Here is a 14,356-nt window from a genome sequence, read left to right as displayed (position 1 = left end):
GGCAGGATTTGGGGGGTCTCGCCCTAGTGCTCTGTGGTCCCTGCACGGGAGGTGTTGTAGGGACAGAATTGTTCTGAAACACCCCCAGAAAACACCCCCAAAGGCTCAGGGACAGGCATCAGCCTGTGACTTTCTGCACAAGGAAATAAAGTACTACAAAGATGATGCTGAGATGTCTTCTGTGTGCCTGCTACTGCTGGGAGGGGACACAGTCCCATATGGATGCCTTTAGGACTTTCTCATTGTATCTATCTCAGATTGATAAGAATCCCCAAACCTGGAAGGTGATATTTACCCCGAGGCTGCTGCGAATGTGTTTAAAACTCAGGCGAGCACTCAATGTCTCCCTGCTCCCCATCATTTGCTGGTGCTTCCCTGGGGAAGTGATTCTAAAGGAGCTCCCAAGAGTTTGGGCACTAGTGTGCCCACTTCTGCTTGCCCAGAGGACAATGGCAAGATGTCTTTGGGAATAGATGGGGGAGTGCCTGAGCAAGAAGATGACGGAGGCCCAGCGTTGCTGCCAAGTGTGGAATGAAGTTTTCATCCCCGTCTCAGTTCACCAAAGTTTCCATTTCTAACCCCATTCTTGTTTTGAGAATCCAGCTATCCAAAGCCTTGTGGTTCCTGTGCCCTGGGCCTCCCTCTCTATAAGCCAGGAAGAGCAGGCTTGCAAGAGCATTCCAAAGTTTTTATTTACTCCTTTTTCTTTTATACCAAATTTAGGACAGAATGGAAAGAACAAACAGGGAAAAAAATAAAGGTCCAAAAGGAAGACATTAAACCTCCCCTGCCTCTGTTTAGGTCTGCAGGAGAGCAGCAGGGCTGATTTGCAATTACACATTTCATCTTAAAGTGTTTGGGAATGTTTTATAACCAGAGGAAGCCAAGTTTGCCCTGGAAACACCCCATCCATCCCCATTCCCTGCCTGCTGCTGTGTCCTCAGGTGGGGCTTGTGCTGCTGGAGTGTGTGGGGCACCTGCAGGCTATAAATGCAGGGAGATGGAAGGCTGAATCCTTCCTGGAGGACCTGTTCTGGCTGTTGAGGGCTGCCCTGGTTTGGGGAGCAGGAGCTGGCTGGTAAGGGGATGTGGGGGTACTGCTGGGGCTGTTGGGCATCTTTTGTGCTGCTTGGGGTGGCTACGGGGCCAGTTTGGGATGGAGCAGTGTGATTGTTTGCAGTAGTGCTCAGAGAGTGTCTGTGGGTGCTGGAGCACCTCAAGGGTTTTGGTGTTAGTGCTTGGGGTGTCTAAGAGGAGCTTTGTCCCATGGTGCAGTAATGCTTCTCACCAGGGTAAACTGGTGCTTCTCTGGTGTGTGATGGTGGCCCTGCAGGACATGGTTGTGCTTCCCAGGGATAACCTGCAAATCCCTGCTTATCCTATGCTTGAGGTTGCCCAGAGCCACGATGCTTCTTGCCTCAGGGTGCCCTGTGTGGCCTCAGCTCCCAGCCAGCACAGAGGAGGGAGCCCCTGGGAGGGATGTGAGTGTCTCCTCGCAGTGTCCTGCCTTCCCACCAAGCCCTTTGGCACCATGCACAGCCCTTGAGCAGCACCAACTCCACTGGCTTCTGCTCTGGTTCCCATCTCCATACACAAAATAACTGCCATATTCCCCAATAGACAAGAAAATGCCCACGCTGAGGGAGAGGCTGCTGTAATTGCGACCATGTGCCCGGTGGTGGCTTCCAAGTCATGTAGAGCATGGGCTGGATCCCACATGTGGGCACAAATAAGCACCATCAGGTGTAGGCAGCTCTGGGGTACATTAATGTAAGGAAGAAAACAGAGTACACGGTGCTTGTGCCTAATGCAGGAGTGAGCTGGGCTGCTGTGGTTCAACCTGTGCCCTGATGGTGGGTGAGGTTGTTCACTGGTTGAACTGGGGTTGGGGCGAGATGAGCTCAGCCTGTGTGCTCTGGAAGCCTGTGAGCAGCAGCAGGGTGCTCTTAGGGAAACAGTAATTACTTACTGAAATAATGAACCAAATGAGTTATTTGTGAGCATCCTGCTGGGATAAATACCTGTCTGAACTGGGACAGGGCATGCTGCTGGCATGTCCCCACTGTGAGGGTGTCTCTGAGGGTCCCCACTGCAGGGTCCCTCCCCTGCTGCCTCCAAACCCTGTGACTCCCTAAAGCAGATGTGAAAGATGTGCAAGTGATGCGGCTGCTGGGAGGAAACCAGCTCTGCCAAGTTTATTTTCATTTCTTGGCACAAAAAGAAGTATTCTTTGACCCGTTTTGGAAATGCAAGGTGCTTCTCTGTTCAGGTTTTCCATCTTGCCTGTGCTTTCAAGCACATGTGGTTTCTGGAGGAGGAAGGATGCCAGTCTCAGCATCCTCCTGTGCAGGTTCAATTATAGGGATGGTTTGGAACGCTCTGGTCACCCATTTTGGGTGCTTGGGGTTGTCCCCGTCCTGCATGGGCTCACAGAGGTGCTGTGACAGATGTGGTCAGGAAGTAGAATGTCCCCTTTGCTTGCAGCATCCTTTTTCCCCACTCCAAGAGCAGTGATTACAGTTGTGTGAGGGGGCTGGATCCTGGCTGGGAGCAGCACAGCCCCACAGAGCTGCCCCATGGGCCGTGCACCCTCGCAGAGGCTCAGCACTTCCCTTGGCTAAGGCGAGAGCTCTGATTTCAGCTTCCTTTGATTAGAAACAGCAACTCTGCCTCACATAATTAATCACTTTATATCAATAGAGAGAAGAAATTGAGGCCTTTCTGGCAAGCTTTCCCCTGGCAGGAGGTGAGCCCCAGACCTTAATCATGTACCCCCTATTGCCTGCCATGGGTATGGGATAGGAGGAGACATGTGGGATGGGGCACTGCCACCACTGCTCCTTCCCTGGGGGGCACGGATACACAAAGCAGGCAGGAGGAGGAGGAAGGGGGGGAGGAGGATGGATGGAGGCTTTGGGGCTGGATTGTGGCTGGGCACTGAGAGGTACCACAGCTCATTACATGAGGGCCAACAGTAGAGGTGAGCAATGGTGCTAGAGGGTCTGATTCAGCCCCAATTCACTGTGGCTGGTGAGGAATGGTTTAGACCAGGACCAGATGATGTTTTGCCCCATCACCATCATCCACACAGGCAGCTGCAGCCTCCAGCCTCGCCTGAAAGTCAACAGGAAGAGCATTATCCACTTTTTTCCCCCTTTTGCTCTGAGTGCAAACTTCCATGTGACAGCAGGGGCTGATTGCTGCAGAGGCACCCCGCAGCAGCCACAGCATGCTGATGGCAGATGCCAGCGGGAAAGAAAGTGTGAGGGATGGAGGGCAGCGGGAGAGGGGCGGGGAAACTGGGAAACTCTTCTGGTGGGGACGGGAAAGGAGCTTGTGCAACAGCCAGCCTTTAATTAAGGGTCTTTTAAAGCGTTTTCCCAGCTGGTTAACATTGCCTTGCCATATTGGAGTGGTTTAGAAGCAATGCTCTTCAGGAATGACTCCCTTCCTGTCAGCCCTGTGCGCGGGTGACGGGTCCCCCCACGCCTTCCGAAGAGTGGGGCAGAGAAGAAAAGGCTCAGGGGAGACCTTAGAGCAGCTCCAGTGCCTAAAGGGGCAACAGGAAACCTGGAGGGGGCTTTGGACAAGGGCCTGTAGGGACAGGACAAGGGGAATGGCTTTAACCTGCCAGAGGGGAGACTGAGATGAGCTCTGAGGCAGAAGCTCTTCCCTGTGAGGGTGCTGAGGTGCTGGCACAGGGTGCCCAGAGAAGCTGTGGCTGCCCCATCCCTGGCAGTGTTCAAGGCCAGGTTGGACACAGGGGCTTGGAGCAACCTGCTCTAGTGGAAGGTGTCCCTGCCCGTGGCAGGGGGTTGGAACTGGAGGAGCTTTAAGGTCCCTTCCAACACAAATCAGATTGTACGATATAAACCCAATACCTGTCCTAAAGGCAACAGGAGCCTCTGCTGTGCCAGCCTGTGTAAGCCTGTCCTCTCCCTGCCTGAGCACAGCACATGGGCACACAACAGCCAAGCCCAGAAAAAGTTGATTTAATGTTTTTTCCCCACTTTTGCATCCCTGGGTGCAGCTATGGATCTGTGCTTGGGAGCCTGAGCTGTGCCACAGCGCCGGGCAGGAGCCTTTTTCTCCCAGCACTTCTCTTCCAGCCCTCTCTAATATTACACTGTTAAAGTTGCCTTTTAGCTTTTATTATGATTCTTTCCAAAGATAAGAGAGCTGTGGAAGCAGAGGGAGCCCCAGCACTAACCGTGTCATTGGAGTTGACATAGTGGGGAACCTCAAGCGCTGCGGTGAGGCCAGGATGTGCAGAGGAATAGGAGGAGGATGGTGCTCAGCCATGCTGTAACTCAGCCCAGCTTTGAAGGGACCAAGAGAGCAGACTGCAGCAATATTGCCTATTCCAGTGGTCAGGGAATGTCTTTCTGGAAAAGGGGGATATTTCCCTTTGAGCAAAATGCCTTCAGCCCACTCGCAGCCAGGTTTATATCATCTCCTGCTCTGCAAATGCAGCTTGTGGCTGAAACCTCAGCAGGAGGAGGAGAAAAACCCCGGACAGGGGGCAACATCAGTTTGCACTCATGTCTAGAGAAAGGGTTAAGGTTAGAGAGAAACACACAAAACTGACTTTTAAACACAGGCAGCGCCACACGCAGCACGCTCCACAGCAGGGTTTGACACCCACAGATTTCCGCTGAGCCTGGAAATGCTGGGAAAGCCCATCCATGGGGAGCAGGAACAGAGGGAATAACCTCAGTCTGCAAACACATTGCCTGCCCTTGCAGGCAGTTTCGGCACGGATGGGACATTCAGCACCCCCAGCCCCCATCCCTGCTACCAGAGTTTAAACTTAATGAGAGAGTTTAAGCCCTGCTAATATCAGATCCCTGGATTATTTACGGAGCATCACAACATCCCGGTGTGCCGGTGATTCATGGTGCACTTTCCTCCCCCTCATTACAGTAATAAATCTCCCAGAGAAGCAGGGGCAGCGCATCCCAGCACAGCGGGAATCTCTGCTCTCACCTCCAAGAGGATTTTGTACAAGGCAATCTTGGTGGTGGTGCATGGGAAGGAGGAGGGAAAAGCTCCGGGAGAATTTGGGTGAGCAGATGAAGCTTAAAAAGGCAGAACAAGTCCCTAGGTAGTTTTGGCATAAACACCTCTGCGCAGGTTTATGTGCCCAGCTGGCTGGTGAGCAAATGCCTTCACGCTGGAGCTCATTTCTGCTCTCTGTGAGTGCAGGGGGCTCCCCATCCTTACACCTCATCATAGAATCATGGCATGGTTTGTGTTGGAAGGGACCTTAAAGCTCCTCCAGTTCCAACCCCCTGCCATGGGCAGGGACACCTTCCACTAGAGCAGGTTGCTCCAAGCCCCTGTGTCCAACCTGGCCTTGAACACTGCCAGGGATGGGGCAGCCACAGCTTCTCTGGGCACCCTGTGCCAGCGCCTCAGCACCCTCACAGGGAAGAGCTTCTGCCTAAGAGCTCATCCCAATCTCCCCTCTGGCAGGTTAAAGCCATTCCCCTTGTCCTGTCCCTACAGGCCCTTGTCCAAAGCCCCTCTCCAGGTTTCCTGTAGCCCCTTTAGGCACTGGAGCTGCTCTAAGGTCTCCCCTTAAGGAGCCTTCTCTTCTCCAGGCTGACCCAGCCCAGCTCTCTCAGCCTGGCTCCATTCAGACCTGCCTGAACTAAAGGCTATTTGTGTACCTGCTTGAGGAGGATGTGATCCTGGTGCAGCCTGCCCAGGCACTGGCGCTGTTGGTGAGCAGAGTGATGTACAACCAGATGTAGGCACAGGCTGCAGCACTGCCCAGAGCAAGCGCCTGTAACCAGCAGAAACCATTGCAAGTCCGGAGAGGCTTTGCAATAATTTCCATGTTCTGTAATTTTTCTCAAGAGGGGAAGAGAGGCAAGCCTGAAATAATTACCCACACAAGCACTCATTGAAATGTTCTTTACTGCAAGCACTGATCACTTACTGTATTTAACAAGACAATTTTGGCTCTTGGCGCATAAAAGCGAGCAATGATTAAAGCTCTTGTTTTCAGGACCCATGAGCCAAAGCACAAAAGTCTGTTGCTAGATCCAAGTCTGAGCTTGGCAACCAGCTCCTATGCACAGAGCAGGCCAAGGTGAAGTGGCTCTGCTTAGTGTCTGTGGGGTTTGGGATGATGGGGAGAGTGGTGGGTGCTGGTCACCTCCACACCACTGATGCTGGGTGCATGGAGGGGTCTCTAGCAATGGGGACTTTGTGTTCAGCCCTGGGAGTGAGTTGGGGTATTCTGCAGGAGGTGGAAGATGTTGTGGCTCTCTGGGGCTGTGGAAGGTTCCTTGGTGGTGGAAAGGAGAAGGTGCCAAGCTTGAGGGCAGTGTTTGGGGGTCAGTGGGTATCTGCTGCCATCTGTGTCTGTGGAGCAAGAGAGGATTTGGGGGGAGCCTGAGAAGGCAAAAGTCCCTGGTGTGTGCAGGCAGCAGGGCAAAGCGGGGGGCTTGGCTGGAGGCAGAGCTATCCCACAGCTTATGCTGCTTTGTTCTCCAGGGTGTTTCATGCTGTGCCCACCCTCTCTGGGGCAGTGACCAGCTAAACTGGAAGGCGCTGTCCCCTGGAGAAAGGCGTCAGGGTACTGCACTCGCCCCAGGGTACACATGAGCAGAGCTGGTGAAAGTGCCCTTTTGTGCTGTGTGTGTTCCACCCCGCTCAGAAACGCTGCCCTGGGATGAACTGGGATCAGCAGGGACAGAGCTCCAGCATCGCTGGAGATGTGACTGCAACAGTCTTGTCATGCATCCAAGTGGGGGTGCTGCAAGGTGCAGGGCACCTGTGTTAGCAGAGGGTGTCAGGATGCTGCATGTGCAGTGTCACCTGGGCAAGCAGCACAAGAGGACCCAGGCATAAAACCCACTCCTGATCCACAGGTTTGCACAACTTCAGTTCCCTTGTAACCTGCTCCGGTCCCTGATACTTGGGATCTTCTCCAAGACAGGCTTCATAGCTGAGACATGAGTTTGATGCAAGATTATCTTCTCTGGGAAGTGATGTTTTTGCAGCAAAGCCAAGAGGAGCTGCCTATGAGGGCCCATTGGGACAATCCCATATGTACTACATAGTGCTGAGGGTCTCTCCTGAAGCCAGGCTGTGTTTCAGGTGCTCAGCATCCTGTGGTGATGGGCAGCCCTGTGAAACCCAGAGGAGGGTTTGCTGCAGCACATCCCCTTCTGAGGGTCTTTATTTTACCCTCAGGCTCTTAAAGCTGCTTGCTGAGGTCAGTGGTACAATGTCCTGGTGTGAGTGTCCCATGGAGTCTGAGTGTTGGTGTCACGTCATGGCTCTGTGCTGGGCTGCTGGGAGAGCTGGTGTTAGTGGGGTGAGCTCTGCCTGGTGTGAACAGGCAGCTCCAGCAATGCTGGTGGCTGTAGGAGCTGGGCATGAATTTAAGCCTAAGAGACTGGCTTCTTGCTGGCATAAATCAGCCTTGTTTGGTTCAGTGCAGCTGTGTGATTTAGACCAGGTCAAGATCTGGTTCAGGTCTTCCTACTTTGCTTGTTAAGCTCCTGTCCTTGAGGATGGTGTCGGTTCACCTTTGAGCTAAGATAAATGACTCCCAGTGTAGCAACACTAAATCTACCCAGCCTTGTGCTTGGCTTTCCCAGTCTCTCTTCTTGCTGCAGGACAGGGAGGGCTTCCAGGGAAATTGGGTTTGGAACTGGATGGTCTTTAACGTCTCTTCCAATCCAAACCATTCTATGATTCTATGAAATACTTGGGACAGCTGAGAGACACAGTTCTGCATGGACAGCATTATCAGAGTCCCCTGGTGCCTTTCCCCTGGAAGAAGTGCAAGAATTCAGACACTGAATAAATTTCACAGACATTAACTATGTTAATCAAGCAACTGCTTGTACACAGGGCTGTTATGTACTGCCTTCCTCTTCTCCCTGAACATGGTCAAATCAAACCAACAAAAGACCCTTGCAGAGAGCTTTTATTTCTAGCAGTGGCCTCCTGGCTGTCCTGGAGTGCATGGTGCTGAGGGTGCTGTGGGGATCCAGCTCCCTGGGTGGCTGAGCGTCCCTTGGTGTCTCTTCTCCAGCTTGGCTGCAGTCAAGCAGTTGCTTTTTGTCTGCCACTGCCCTGCTGGCATGAACAGGGAGCATCCCATGTCCCCAGGGATGTCCCTGCAGTGCTGACCACCCTGGCTGGGAGCCTTGTGCCAGCCAAGAGCTGCACTGGCTCTCTTGGCTTCATTTTGGATGACAAAGAGCACTTGAGGAGCAGCTCTGCCAGCCTGTGCTGCTGGTGCAATCCTGCCAGCCCTGGAAGGGAGGCTGTATGTTGGGCCCTGGCAGATGGGCAGCCTCCAGCAGTGTCCTCTGCTCGCTTGGATGAGTTGTGCTTGTTGGAGTTATTTACTGCGCTGATCAATAAATACTATAGGCAGCGGACTGTATTTCATGACCGTAACGCTATACACGTTCCTAGTGCTATATTTCAAGGGCATAAATAACACTCAGGCACCAGTAGAAATTAAAACCAAACGGAGATAACTTAGACCAATTTACACCCAGAGTTTTTCAGCACAGAGGGGGAGGAAGGAAAGAAACAACAGCTTCAGACAACACTCCTGGGCTGTGCCCCTCACTTCATCCAGCTTTCTCCTGCCTTTCCTGGGGTGTCCATGGCTCTGGCTTTGCTCCTGCCTCCAGCTGAGGTGATACTGGCTGTTTCCCACCAGCCACCTGCTTTCCCTGCATCCCATTGCACATGGGGACACGATCCCAGGCTGGCTGCTGCCACATTCAATTCAGGAGCCTCTTTTGGCACATCCTGCCTGCCATCGGCCGGTCCCAGCGGTGGCACACTGGTGTGTGTTCTGTTAGTGAGCATGTAACCCAGCAGCATAGGCTGCAGTCACTAGGTTGGTTGTTTTGTTTCAAAATGCGATATAGAACTAATTATGTGAAAACAAACTTTAATAGAGGGGTTATTGAGTGCAACCCCCAAAACACAGGCAGCGAGCGCTCGATTCCTCTCCCCTCTGGTAGCATTTAAGCGTTTCCCCTGCATCGGTGACGCAGACGTTCTTCATAAATCAGCGGAGGTAGGAGCACATTTGCTCCTCTGTCTTTGAAGAGGCGTCAGATCTCTGAACAGAGGCTTCTTGCTGGGTGATCCTCCGGGGCTGGTTCTCATTTCCTTGTAGGAGGTGGGTCTGGAGCCCATTTTGCGCATTTGGGATGGCTTACGGGGGGAAAGGGGGAGGAAAATGAATGACTTTGCTTCGTCAAAAAAAGCCTTGACTTGACACCACGAGCACTGTGCACCATTAACATCCCACTGACACAATTATTTACCAGGAAGACGCAGATATTGATTTGGCAGTAACCGCACACGGCAGGGCTGAGGCTGTGGGATGCTGAAAGGCTCCATAAGTGTACACCAGGCTCACCATGAGCCTTGGTTTGGGCCTGATCCTGCCTCAGTGCTCAGTAGACCTGATCCTGCTGGGTTTAGCCCACATTACTTTAGTACTGGTGTGGCTTTTGCCCCTCTGGAGTGACTGCTGGCTTTGCTATATGCCCAGACCCTATGAGGAGGGCAATGGTACCAAGGGCTGTGGCTGGAGGTGATGGGGTGGTGGTGAGGGATGTGAGTTGGTCATGCTCCCCATTGACTGCTGCCAGTCCTTGCTGGCAGGTACATCTTCTAAGTGCTCTGCTCAGGTTTTGGAGACCTTTGCTAAATGTAAGTCCCTGTTACGGATCTTTGCTGGTAAATGCATATGTGACCCCTTGGAAGAGGGGATGCTTCTAGAGGCAAGCTGCAGGGGAGGTCAATGAGAAGAGAGGTTTCCTGTTCAGCTCTGCCCAATTTTGCCTGTCTTGAAGGAAGGGTGTTAATGCACAACAGCTGCATGGTGGCACAAGGCATCCATATCTGTGCCAAACCGCTCTCGTATACTCCTCCTAAATCTCTTGAGCGTGCATTAACCAGGAAGGGCTACCAGAGATGTGTCCCTGCACAAGCTTAAGCTCTGTGTTAGGGCCAGGTTGCCTGAAGCGGAGCATAAAAGGGTTTTCCTGCTACCACATCACCTCTTGGCAGCCTTGGGATGTGCCAGGCACTAAGGATGGACATGACTTGGGAGACACCTTTGCCTGGGAATGGCTTGGGAAAGCAGCTGCCCTGGGAGAGCATCACTGAATGAAGTCGGGACAGCCGTGGTCATACAGGCAGCTGCAGCAGGAAGAAACACCCTGGAAGAATATCAAGGACTTTATGTGGCAGGTTTTTAAAGGTAATTGTAACACAAAGGTTGAGCTGGAACATTTCTTCCTCGCTGGGCCATTTCCACCAAGGAGGTGGCAGCAGGCAAGCTGCTGAGTGAGGAGTCGGCATTGCCATATGGAGCTCTGCTCTGGCTGCTTGCTAAAGACAAAATCATACAGGGCCAGGACTTGGCAGCCCTCCTCCGCAGAGACCACTTGTGTGAATAAATGTTACTCATCGGCGTTACTCAGTGTTACAGGATCTGGCCCATATTCATAAAGAACAACTGCATTTTGGCCTGGGTTCAGCAAAGCACTCACATATGTGCTCAGTGCGAAGCACTCGAGCCATCCCGGTGACTCCCTGGGAGAAATGTTGTCTTTAAACACACTCTTTGCTGGACCTGTGCTTTCATCTGACTTGGCTTTTGTGCCTTGAGTCTTCCTTGGCTTTCCCAGTCGTAGCAGCCCCTGTGTCAGCAAAGCCTGTGCTCCTTCTGCATTTCCATTGAGTTTGGCTGAGACAGGAGCTTTATAAAAGGGGAACTGGGAATGTGCTAAACAAGGATGCAATGGGGAGGCTGAGGCAGGCTGGCAGGGCTGCATCTTATTTCTGTTGTTAATAGCAGTGAAGAGGAAGGAAGGAATTCACTGAAATTGTATAATTGGGCATTTAATGATAAAGAAAAAATCAATCAAAACCATTTTTGTGTTATGCATAAATAGCTGGTGGGAGTTTGTAGCCACAAGCTCCTATCAGGATCTGAGCGCAGAAAATGAGACGAAGAAAGCCTGAGGCACAGGTAATGAAGTCATCCCCGTTGCTATTAGTTGGAGACACTTTGGAAGCGAATCAGACTTCCAAACCCATCACTCACATCCCAGCCTGGTTCTTCGCTGGCTCCCTGCTGCCTCTTTGAAACCCTGGATTTATCCATGAGCCCTGAGATCCTGAGCAAGCTGGGCTTTCATCTGTGTGGCGATGCCTGCTCCTCTGTTTCTGCACTCATCTTTAATCTAACTCAACCGGCTGCAGCGGAGTTACATCAGGGACACATTTGGTCTCCAGTATTTACTACACACGCAAGTGCCAATTTCCCCTTTCGTTTCAGAAACGGGTGGTTAAGGACATTAGTGAGCTGTGTAAAGCGGGACAGCCATCACCCGGGCGAGCTCCAGAAGAGGAAATACTAACGTACAGCAAGACAAGAACAAATTCAAAAGAATAGAAGGAACTCTTGTTAGATACGAAACGCTTTGCCAAGCCAGTGAATCTGGATGTAGTTAGAGAGGTGTACAGTACACAGCAGAAGTCTGTAATATTTTATTCCAGGGATATATATTTCCGGGACAAGTTGTTAGATTGACCTCTAGCGTTCATTTTCTTCAGGGAAAATTTCTTGATAACGTCCTGTTTTAATCAGATCTCGTACCTTTGCACTCTGGAAAGGCTTCGGAGGGAAGTTTTGGGTTTTCTAATGGATAAAGACTTAAAATGTCAGTGTTGGTCTGCAGGCATTTTCTAACCAGCTGGCTGACAGGCAGCCGGGTTTACAGTGGAAATGTTGACACATGATTACATAAGGAAGGGGCTGGATGCGGTCCTGGCTCTCGGAGGCAATGGGAGGCTTGCCACTGCTGCACCGGCGCTGTGCGCTCAGCCACGAGATCAAAGGTATATTTTGACTGGAAAGTTTAGCTTGGACGGGTGGTTGGGATTTCAGTGGTGCTCTGTTCACCGAATTCTGTGGTGGGGAGAAATTCTATTTACTCTAGGATCCCAGTTTTCTTTTACAGCCCTCCCCATATGTCTTGGAGAATTATGTCCCAAGTTTTCATAGAATCATAAAACCATAGAACGGTTTGGGCTGGAAAGGACCTTAGAGCTCCTCTAAAAGCAGGACCTTAAAGCAGGGATGCCTTCCACTAGAGCAGGTTGCTCCAAGCCCCTGTGTCCAACCTGGCCTTGAACACTGCCAGGGATGGGGCAGCCACAGCTTCTCTGGGCACCCTGTGCCAGCGCCTCAGCACCCTCACAGGGAAGAACTTCTGCCTCAGAGCTCATCTCAGTCTCCCCTCTGGCAGGTTAAAGCCATTCCCCTTGTCCTGTCCCTACAGGCCCTTGTCCAAAGCCCCTCTCCAGGTTTCTTGTAGACCCTTTAGGTATTGGTAGGTATTAGTTTTTCCTCCTTAGGAACTGCTCATGCAGGGATTGAGTTTTGGGCTTGGTTGGAAAATGGAACAAGTGACGTTTGGAAGGGTTTTCCCCAGTTTTGTCACTGGAAGACGCTCATCCCATGTGTCCCAATTGGTATTGTTCAGTATCATGTGTCACAAACTGAAATCCAGATATAATTCATTTGGTTTTGGGGTTTCATTGATTTGAATAGCTGGAAATGTTTGAATGGCAGCCAACTGCTGCTAAATATCTTGTCTTTTCCTCCCAATGCACTCTTTCCCCAGTGTCAGGGAGCTGTCACTAGAACTATTTTTAATTGTTGTAGTTTTTAATTCATGATGTTTCGTTGGAAAATACTCCTCATTTGTTTGCTCAGCGAGGGAGAAGGGAATTCTAGTCTTGAGGAAAGTGGTGAAAATCCAATTTCACTGACCTCACTTCAGTTATTTTGGAACTGTGTGCGGGAGGAGTTATTCTCTATAGCCGTATACTTGGAGACTCCAAAGAGAAGCACTTTCTACATCTGTAGTTTCAGGCTTTAAAATCTTGGGTAATCAAAGCCTGATCTTCAAAAAAAGCAAGGCAGAGTATCACTGTGTGGAAAAACTGAATTGAAAAGACTTGTGTTGGTGTTTTCAAGCAGTGAATTCCTATATGGGCATCTTATTCTAACTTTTGCTATAAAAAAGACACAGGAGGATTAGATCTGGGATATGCTTATTTGCTAACTATTAGCTAAAATATAGCAGCTACTTAGTGACTATCCAGAAAGTCTTAGATTTCAATTGCGGTGTTTATTTTGTGCTCAAATTCTGTGATGGTGCTTGACAAGAGCTGATTTCAGTGCACAGGCTGGTGCTGGGGCTTCCTTTCCTCTCTCCTTGCTTCCCTGCGTGACGTTTCTGCTCCACCACTGAGCGAATGGTGCAGAAGGGATTAATTAGCGTTGAAATAGTTAAGAATTGAGCTTGCTGAAGAATGGGCATCCAGGTCCTGCCTTAGAGAGTGAGAACACTGCCTTCCCCCAGCACGGACCACTGCAAATGCCGTGCCTGCTGCATTTGAGCCCTGCAGATGCTGTTCACCCCCTGCCCGTGGGGATGGCTGGGTCTGGTTTTAAGCAGTTTCATGTGAATTCATCAGAGAGAACAGGGAGACTTTGTTGGCTTGAGAGCAGCTGTTGTTTCAAAACACTGTCCTTCCTGGACAGCTGGAAAGAGCAGCACTTACATGTCCCACACAGATTTACACCTTAAAGAAAACCCTTTTTTTCTTCTTTGCCAGCAATAGGGCTTTCCTCATGCAGAAGAGAGCTGTTGGCATTCCCACCCGTGGTCCTGTTTGCTCACACACACATTCAGTGTCTGAGCTGCCTGTTCATGCTGCTGCTGCACGGATGTACCAGCTTCAGGTCTTGGCATCTTTCCTGGACCAAAAAAGCCGGAATTAGCAGAGATAAGGCAGGACCCAGCCATGGCTCATGTTCATTTAAAAATAACTCTGGGTTGCTGTGTTTTCTGTGCTGCAGGAGGTTGTGGTGCTGCTCAGAGCAAGGAAATCCCACTGAAATAGCACTGGGATGACTCCGGTGCTGGGGACCAGGATGGGGGAGACACAGGGAGAAGTGAGATATCCCTGAGCACACTGAGCACCTGCCAGCTGCATCAGCACCTGCATTACTTCTGCTAAAGATCCATCCATTACTACTCCATCAGCACTCCCGAGTCTCAGCCAGTTCAGGTATCAACCAAAGCCACTGAACAGTGAATACCTTTAATAATTTGCTGCTTTTAATGCATTCAAGTCAGGCCAATTACCTAAAATTACAGGTCTGCCCTTTTCATTTTACAGATTCTTTAGGTCCTAAGAATGTGTAAATATTCAATGAGCCTGCTCAGTAAAGGCTTTGAGCAGCATAAACCTCAGAGAGCAAATATTTTTACAT

This window comes from Strigops habroptila, chromosome 4 (assembly GCF_004027225.2).
Source record: "Strigops habroptila isolate Jane chromosome 4, bStrHab1.2.pri, whole genome shotgun sequence".
Taxonomy (NCBI): Eukaryota; Metazoa; Chordata; class Aves; order Psittaciformes; family Psittacidae; genus Strigops; species Strigops habroptila.
Note: the sequence above shows the minus strand (reverse complement) of the source record.